We start from the raw sequence: 9703 nt of genomic DNA on the forward strand, positions 1-9703 counted from the left end.
CTCTTGGAGATTGGGGGGGGGGGGACATGCAACAAAACCTACATCTAATTAGTGATGTAGGAAGGGGGGTGTGGGGTGCCCCAGTTGTCATCATGGAGGGGGGGTGACAAAATGGCAAAAATATGTGTTTTTAAAATTAAAATAAAAAATTTGAGCTCACAACACTTCAAATAACAACAACAACAACAACTCCTGCACCCCCCTTCCTATGCCACTGGCAGCTAGGTGAGGTGGGGGGGCACTGGGTGCCTGGGGGCCTGCAGCGTGCCTGAGCCACACGTCTCTCCTGAGGGGGAGGTGGGGGGCGGACTGCCTGCAAGCTCCGCGCTGCTTATGTCTGCCCACCACCTCAGCTGCCCTACAGCTGAGGGGAGGCTGCAGATAGGCTCCACGCAGCACACCCTGCCTTGGCTGGCCCCACCCCCATGGGCAGCTCACCCCGTCCCCAGCTGCAGGATGCGTGGGCCGCACCAGGTACCCAAGTGGCTAGCTATGCCTCTGCATCTAATGCTTGGAGAGGGGAAGAGCTCCTGCAAAGGCCTATACCCTCTGAAGAGGTGCAGGGAGGCAGGAAGCTGAACTCCAACACACGCACACACACACACACATACAAACACACACTTTTTCTTAGCCCTCCCTCCCTTTGCTCGCCAGCAGAGCTGGCAAGGATTATGAATAACAATGCTTTGTAGCCTGGATTGGATTGAATTACATGACATGCAGACTGACAGACGGTTAGCAAGCGGAACTCTGATTGCGAAACTGGGACGCTGACTCCCATGTGGATGCTTCCCAGACAAATCCAACTTCCCCTTTTTCTCCTTTTAAAAAGTTTTCAGCCAGCACAAGGAGTTACAAATGAAGTGGGTGGAGTGGGGGTGGGAGGCTGAAATCTGTGTAAAACATACAGGAGATTTAGCATAGCATCTATTTCACTGGGTCCATACAGCTTGAGAATTCCAATAGGAGCCAGTGTGGTGTAGTGGTTAAGAACAGTGGGCTCGTAATCTGGGGAACACTGAATCTGGGACCTTCTGTATGTATATGCACATGCTCTCTGACAGAGCTATGACCCTTCCCTTATTCTCCTCAACAACTTGCTCTTGGGCACTCATCCCCACAGCTGTACTGCAGGCAGCTGAATACAAGCAGCTCCAAATACCTTGGAGTAGTTGCAAAACTATTGTTGGTGCTTTCCCACTACTAGTCACTAGGTGCCTTTGTGACTGGTTTAAGCCAGGCCACTTCAAGCTCCATACAAGGGTGGAAAAGCTCCTTCCAGTTACAGCCAGGTCCCTGAAAAGGGTGGCAGGGTGGTAGTGGTAGAGAGCCTTGTACCCTCTGAAGCCGAGTTGTTTGCTACTGAAAAAAAAAAGCTCCAATTCAGTGCAATGCATCACACGATGGCACCGTGCAACAGGATTGCTGACCGGTTCCAAAATGTGGTTGTTATCAGATAGAAGAAGAAGAAGAAGAGGAAGAAGAAGAAGAAGAAGAAGAAGAAGAAGAAGAAGAGGAGCTTGGATTTGATATCCTGCTTTATCACTACCCAAAGGAGTCTCAAAGCAGCTAACATTCTCCTTTCCCTTCCTCCCGCACAACAAACACTCTGTGAGGTGAGTGAGACTGAGAGATTTCAGAGAAGTGTAACTAGCCCAAGGTCACCCAGCAGCTGCATGTGGAGGAGTGGAGATGCGAACCCGGTTCACCAGATTATGAGTCTACCGCTCTTAACCACTATACCACACTGGTAATGTAAAAGAATACATAAAGTTATGAACACCGATAAAACACATCTAGGGATAAGACCATTGAGTTCATTTTAATTTGAAGAGTTTTATCATTCCAAAAAATTGTTTGTGGCTTTCTAAAAAGTTCTGGAAGTCCCCGTATATATATATATTTGTAAAAGCTTGAAGCATTGTCAACTTATTCAGACATTGGAAGTAGTTTTGTGGAATGGCCAGTAGGAACATGCTGTGAGAACAGCAGGGTGGAGCCAGGATCCAATTAAATCGAGCACGAACCTGAGATCTGCTCCAACATTTGGTCTCAAGGGTCTGGCATTCTGACCTGGCATGAGCCTGAAGAACTCAATAGCACTTATTAAGGGATTTTGCAGTGTGCACACAGCTGACATGGAAATGAATGAAGTAGCTTGGCCCACAAGGAATTTTTTTGTTTATGCCAAGAAAACTGCCTTTGCCTCTTTTAGCCTGACAGCAGGGCTATTTGTCCAGGAAAATATTCCTAATGTGTCTTGAAAAAATATATAATAATGTTTTCAGAGGCTGCAGTTAAAAAAAAACAAAATGATATGTTTTCAGTTATTTTGCAAGCAGGGACCCTCCTCAGAACAGGATTCAAAGTGGCACTGGGGGTTGCTAGGGGGTTTGAAATTGGTGGTAATTGTCTCTTTACTCCCCCGCCCACAAAAGTGGGAGCTTCTTCTGGATCTTCGGCCTTTTCCCTTCACAAAATGGCATGTCTGGTTCCAACCTAATGAATTCAATAGGTTGTGTTCAGCATAGTGGTAAGGAGAATATTCCATGGAATGCAATGGGATGGTCTCCTCTCCCATGCCCCTGTGCACCCCCTAAATCTGCAATGCAGGTTGCCCAGAGCAGATTTGGGGATGGCACAGGGCACTTATGTAGTGGGACGAGAGCGGGGGACTCCCCTTGTGCTAGTGTTGATCTTTGCACTAGTGCCTTTATTTAAGCAAAGGCTGCCCAATTTAATTTTATCTCTGTGCATTTATAACTGTTCTTCATCGAGCATTTAAGCACCAGACTGGGGAACAATCATATAAAATAAAAAGACACAGGAGGGAGAGATAATTTATAAAATTTAAAGAAGTAGTCCAATAAATAGCAACCAAATTAAGAGCTCTATCATAAGACAAACAAAACTAAATTCCAGTAAAGACAACCATTAGAATTTCCAATTTAACCAAATATCTGGCTAAAGAAGATACTATATCCAAACCAGATGAAACTGCCAAATGGCCTGATTAACAGTTCCCACCCATCTCTCCTTCAGGGCTGCTCCCCCCCCCCCCCACAAAGACAGCCCCACTCTGTTCCAACAATTCCTCCCTCAGCAGCTTCCATCCCTCCACCTCAAACCACCCAGGCTCTCGCCCCGAGTGGCATAAATTGTTGCCCACAAGCATCCACAGCAGAAACCTCTCGCCCTCTTTTCCCACAGCAACAGAGCAAAAGCTCTGGGCTGAAAGTCAGTAAGCCACAGCTAGTATTTTTCTCCTCTTCTTCCCGGTTCTGACAAGACATAAAGTCAGTAAGGCTGCTAGGGAAGGGTTTGCTGGGCTCCGCCATCTCAGTGCACCTTGCCAGCCAAGACAAACTGTAGTCATTGCCCTTAAAAAAAGAGGCTTCAGCCTTTGGGCTGGAAATTGGTGGATGAGCTCTTGTTTGTCTCCTTGTCTTCCTAGTTCTGCCAATACTGACAGGCCTCAAAGGTAGCAGGGCTTGGGAAAAAGATGTGTTGGTTGCCATCTCCCATTTCTCTAATTTCGCTCAGTGGATTGCGACTCAAGACACTGTTGCCTTGAACTGGAGGGAGTGCAGGATTGCCCTTATGGTCAGAATATTTTGCCTCCCTTTACAATAAAATGTGTTAAATAACTGATAATTGGCCAGTGCTTAATAGCATCCAAACACCAGTTCCTTAGACATCCCCTTCATTAACTTTAATAGGGAGGCCAGGTCTGATTATGGTAGCTCTCCCACCTCAATCTCATTCTGAGGGCCTCAATGAAGTTGTTTATTTTAGGGGTTGGTGCTTCTTTGAGATTTCCCAGAAAATTAGATCCCAATACAGTGATACCTCAGGTTACATACACTTCAGGTTACAGACTCCGCCAACCCAGAAATAGTGCCTTCGGTTAAGAACTTTGCTTCAGGATGAGAACAGAAATCATGCTCCAGCGGTGCGGCGGCAGCGGGAGGCCCCATTAGCTAAAGTGGTGCTTCAGGTTAAGAACAGTTTCAGGGTAAGAACGGACCTCCGGAACGAATTACGTACGTAACCAGAGGTACCACTGTATTTGGAAACTTTATTGCATTCCCACCACATGTGAGTGAACAACCCTACTTCATCATCACAGCATCTCCAACACATTGCTGTAGACGTTTCCAGTCTCATTGGTGTTAAGTACCATTTTTGTTTGGTTTTTTTTAAATAATTTTTATTAACTGGCCAATCACATCAAATTAAATCACATCACATAAATTCCAAATTACAAAGCCAAATTTTTAAATTTTGTTGGGGAAACCCATACTTCAAGATCCAAAGGGGGATTCAGATCATCTTCTTATTACTGCGTTAATGTCCAAATCAGTCCCAAGTTAAGTACCATTTTTGAAGAATCTTACAGGATGGCTCTCTGAACCTCCCAGATATCGATTTATAGGGGAATTTAACCCATCAGAAAGTTTTTAAAAATAATTTTTTTTAAAAATGAGCATTTGCTGTAATATAGTGTTATAGCCCTATTACACTACAATACAAACAAAGTAATATTGCAGCATCATGAGGCTATAGCGGCTTTCATTCTGGCGAAACATGAGGCCAGCACAAAATGGCTGCCATTAGCAGGCAAAAAAAGAGGTCCCAGTAATCCATACTGATGAGTATGCTCACATAAAAAAAGTGTTGGGTACTGGAGACCCCACTGGCGTTGGTGTTAGGAGACTTTAGCATCCATGGCAGAGATGCTTGGGTGGCAGCAGAAATGGCAGCTTCATGGTTGCCATGACAACCGTGGGGCTGTCTCACTACATCACTGGTCCAACGCATTTGGCAGGTCATGCATTGGCTCTGGTCTTTGCAATTGGACAGAAGGCAAGTGGTCTAGAACTGGAGGCAGGTGGATTTGAAATAACATTGTTGCCACAGTTGGACCAGTTCCTGTTGGGATTAACAGCATAAATTTCTATTTTTACGCAGGAGAGAGGAGGAGGACCCCGAGCCATGCGCACAAGCCCTTATATAGACATTTTAAATTGCCCGCCCTGGAGTCCAAGACCATCCCCAGAAACATCATACATACATCACAGAAGGGGTGTAGCCCAAGACCACCACCCAGAAGCACCATACCTACATCACAGAAAAGGCCGTCTACAACAGAAATCTGAGTGCATTGTTTATCTCCTGTCTGGCAAGTTACCTGATTGCATTATCTGGGTTTTGGCCACTCTTTTGTTATTATAACTACTTAATTCCTGAATCTAGGTCACAGGTCACAGGCTCACACCCTGTTCATATTTTGAATGTGCCCTTAAGACAAGATTTGTGAGGACAGGATTTGTGAGGAAAGAGACAATGGGGAGGTTTCCCACTTTGACCTTGCAGAGAAATAGTTGAGGTCAATTTGTTCAGGACCTTTTCTGTGGGGTTTCAGACATGTGGTTTATATATACAGTTATGAACATTTTTTTTTTTTTATATATTACCTTTAAATTCTTATAACATCTGCAATTTCAACACAAAAGAATAGTAGCTGGTCAGGAATTCCCTGTGGCAACAAACCCATATTATTTTAAAGAGCAAATGTTTAGACCAAAGAAGAGATGAATATTAATTGGAGAGGGGATTTTGAAATTTCTGTTTACCTGTAGATATTTCCTACATGCTCAGCACACCGCTCACTGGCTGATGTGCAGAGGTATCGTGCCTCAGCACACTGAGGTTCCATTTAGCTATTTATGTAAAAGCTGGCGAATGGCCTCTCCTCCATGAAGTCTTTTAAGCTCCTCTAGCCTCAACAAGATCAAACTCATCTATTCTGAAGGAAATCAGCCCTGAGTGCTCACTGGAAGGACAGATCGTGAAGCTGAGGCTCCAATACTTTGGCCACCTCATGAGAAGAGAAGACTCCCTGGAAAAGACCCTGATGTTGGGAAAGATGGAGGGCACAAGGAGAAGGGGACGACAGAGGACGAGATGGTTGGACAGTGTCCTCGAAGCTACAAACATGAGTCTGACTAAACTGCGGGAGGCAGTGGAAGACAGGAGTGCCTGGTGTGCTCTGGTCCATGGGGTCACGAAGAGTCGGACACGACTAAACGACTAAACAACAACAAAGCCTCAACTTTCTAGCACTGCATTTCATTGGAGGACTCCAAGCTTTGCCTTCAGTTCTCAGAAGAGCATTGTCCACCCAAACCACTAACTTTTAAAAGGGGTGGGGGGAATACAATTGCCATTTTTATTGTTTTAGCAATGTTTTGCTACTCCATAGGGATTTGTCAGCTGCTAAACCAGGCTTCTAATTTATACTGTATCCTCCTCCTCCTCCTCCTCCTCCTCCTCCTTCTACCTTCAGGTGGTTCCCTCACTGCAAAAGGTGAGGTTATGGGGAACCAGGCAGAGGGCCTTATTGGTAGTGGCACCCACCCTGTGGAACACCCTATAAACAACAACACAACTTTTATAAGGCATCTGAAGGCAGCCCTGTACAGGGAAGTTTTTAATGCTTCTGTTTTATACTGAGTATCCTCCTCCTCCTCCTCCTCCTCCTCCTTCACCTTCACCTTAAGGTCCTAGGGTGGGTTACAACAATTTAAAATGCAACATTAAGAACATTTTTACAACACACACACACACACACAGGCTGCATAAGCATTTATCCTACTTTTGTCATCATACAGCCATGTAAATGACTGAGGAATTACAAGACAGTTGGTTTCCATCTTTGTTGTCCTCCCTTATTTTATTTTTACATACAGCCAGTGAGATGAAAGAACACATATTGAACCAGTCAGGTTTAAATTAAACAGCTGTCTTGAAAATGTCCTCTGGGGACCTTTTATAATGGGCTGTTCCAAGTTAATAGCTATTCGTTTATTCAAAGAAACCTGCTACCGCTTGAGAGGCTTCTAATACATAACCCAAGACCTACTCTCCATGATTTTCAGAGGAAGAACTGAATTATCTTGAATGGAAATTAAGGTGCCTGCCTCATCTTGAACGTGATGAGATCTACCTCCTCCAGACTTGTTTTTCTTTTTTCCAGGTATATTCTGCAAGATTATACTGAGCTGACCAAATACCATTTCACTTTAATAATTGTTCTGCAATATTTCCCCAGTGCTACTACCTTACTGCTATCTGGAGGGCACTCTTGTGTTGTAGTGCAACAAAGGTTGGATCCCCCACCCCCACTGACATTTCAGCAGGGTATTAGAAAACAAGCATGAATTGGAAGCAAAGCAGTCTGTCCACCCACAAAACCTTAGCAGGGTCAAACAGTATTCAACATGGGTTCTGGGTTCACGTATAACCACACATATAATCATGAATGCACAATTGAATGGATGTCTGGTGGGGTGGACCAGTGCTATTTTTCTAGAAAAATAGGTGTCAGCGTTCACCGTGAACTTCTCTCTTGCCAGAACAGAGATCCGGTGAGTCCCGGTTGGAAAAAAAGCCCTGGTGGGGATCCATCTGAACTGAAATTCTCTGAGAATCTTGCACTGGGTGGATACTTTTAAATGCATTTTTCATCCTTACACTTTATAAAAAGCATTTGCTTAATTAAGAATAAGTCAAGCGCTATTCACAGTTCCCCCCTTGAATTCATTTCACTACATTACATTTAAAAATGAAACAAAACCCACTGCCATTGTTTTACAAAGTGAATATAAGAACATGAGAGCATCCCTCCTGGGGCAAACCAAGGTCCATCTGCTTCAGCATTTTGTTCTTCCAGCGGTCAACCACATCCCTGCGGGGAGTCTACACACAGAAGATGAAACCACAACAGCAGTCTCCCCACTTCTGCTCCCCAGCCATGGGTATTCCAAGGCATACAGTGGTACCTCGGGTTACAGACACTTCAGGTTACATACGCTTTAGGTTACAGACTCTGCTAACCCAGAAATAGTACCTTGGGTTAAGAACTTTGCTTCAGGATGAGAACAGAAATCGCGTGGCAGCAGCGCAGCAGCAGCGGGAGGCCCCATTAGCTAAAGTGGTATCTCAGGTTAAGAACAGTTTCAGGTTAAGAATGGACCTCCGGAACGAATTAAGTTCTTAACCCGAGGTACCACTGTACTGCTTCCAGTGGTGGAGCTTCATGCTCCAGTACCGGGGGGCGGAGAACAGGCGGGGGCGGGACATACATCCCGGGGGCAGGGCACGCCAATTGCAGGGGCGTGGCACCCAGCGCAGGCAGGGTGGCAGCCAAGGTGGCACCCCACCAGGATTGCACTGCCGGGAGCGGTGCGCTCTCCCTGCACTCCTCTTCCTCCGCCAGTGTCTGCTTCCAGCCCTGAACGTGGTAAGTACAGCTGCATTGGCTAGAAGCCACTGATAGCCTGATCCTTCCTAAATTTGCCTAACCTTTTTTTTAAAGCCATCCAAGTTGGTGCCCACGCCCATTACTACAGTTAGCTATAGTGGATTCCATATTTTGGCTATGCAGAGTTTGAAGAAGTATTTTCTTCTTTGTGGCCTGAATCTCCCAACATTCAGCTTCATTGGGTTATCCTGGGTTGTCGTATTACGACGGGGAAGAAAAACAAAATTTCTCGCATAATTCTGTACATTTCTATCATGTTTCTCCTTGCCCGTCTTTTTTTTATTTAAAGAAGAAAGAACCCCAAATGTTCTAACCTTTCTGTTGCCCTTTTCTGACTCTTTTCCAGCTCCACAACATCCTTTTTGAAGTGTGGCCGGCAGAAGGGAACACAGCATTCCTGCCGTGATTAAGTGCAATTTCTCTTAAGGAAAACAGCTACGTTAACTTTTCCAACAAGAATGTAAAGTCTCAAATGCAGCTCTCTCTACTTCTAGGGTTGCTCTCTCTTGGTGTAAAACCCTCAGAAACTCTTTCCCACTCCTTAGTTTTGGGTCTGCATGCCAAAGCATGCCACTCATTCTGGTGGTCTCAGCTTCATCAACCCTCCTTGTCTCCTTAAATTTCCAGCTCATCTCATTGGGCGTTTGTGCAATTGCCGTTAAGTTCAGCAAGATGCTTCCACACCTTAGATTTAATTCCTGAATAATGTTGCTGGCTGGGATTCTGTAGGAATGTTGCTTGTCGCTAGTTATGAGAGCAGGAAGGAAGGCACTTTCTAGCCTGCCACTGCTACCGTCTGCTTATCAAGTAAAGGGTCTAAATTAGAAACCCAACAACTCTTATACATATGAACACAAAGCATTGGATATTTTCAAAGCAGTGCAGTTTATAAGCTGACAAGCTACAAGAAATGTTCCGTCCCTTTCTCACCCAGTCCTTGATTCCTCTCTTCATCAAGACAGTCCACTTAACCCAAGTCCCACTGGCCCTCCAGCTGTTCTCATCCTTTAATCCTCCCCATGTTTGAGGATTTAAACGCTGCTCTTGAAAAGTGGGAGTAATGTTGCTGGCGTGGCTTCCAGATTCTTGCTATTTTCAAGTGTGATTCAATTGCATACTAGCAAATTCAGGTTGCACCACTGAAGTTGATCTGGAGGTTTTGCACAACAAACCCGCTTACCCCATTCCAGCACCCCAAATCACACTTTCTGCAATAAAGGAAGTGACAGAAAAAGGCATTGGAAAGTGTGGGATAATGCTTGCTTGCCTTAACAGAGTTCAGCTTTCCTGCAAACACATCAGGACAAATATTCAGCAAACAGGTTGGAGAGGAGTAAACTAATGAATGCTGTGTGAATAAAGGCCAGTGCAACTTCT

The sequence above is a fragment of the Podarcis filfolensis genome (genome assembly GCF_964270895.1).
Source record: "Podarcis filfolensis genome assembly, chromosome: 1".
NCBI classification, from domain to species: Eukaryota; Metazoa; Chordata; class Lepidosauria; order Squamata; family Lacertidae; genus Podarcis; species Podarcis filfolensis.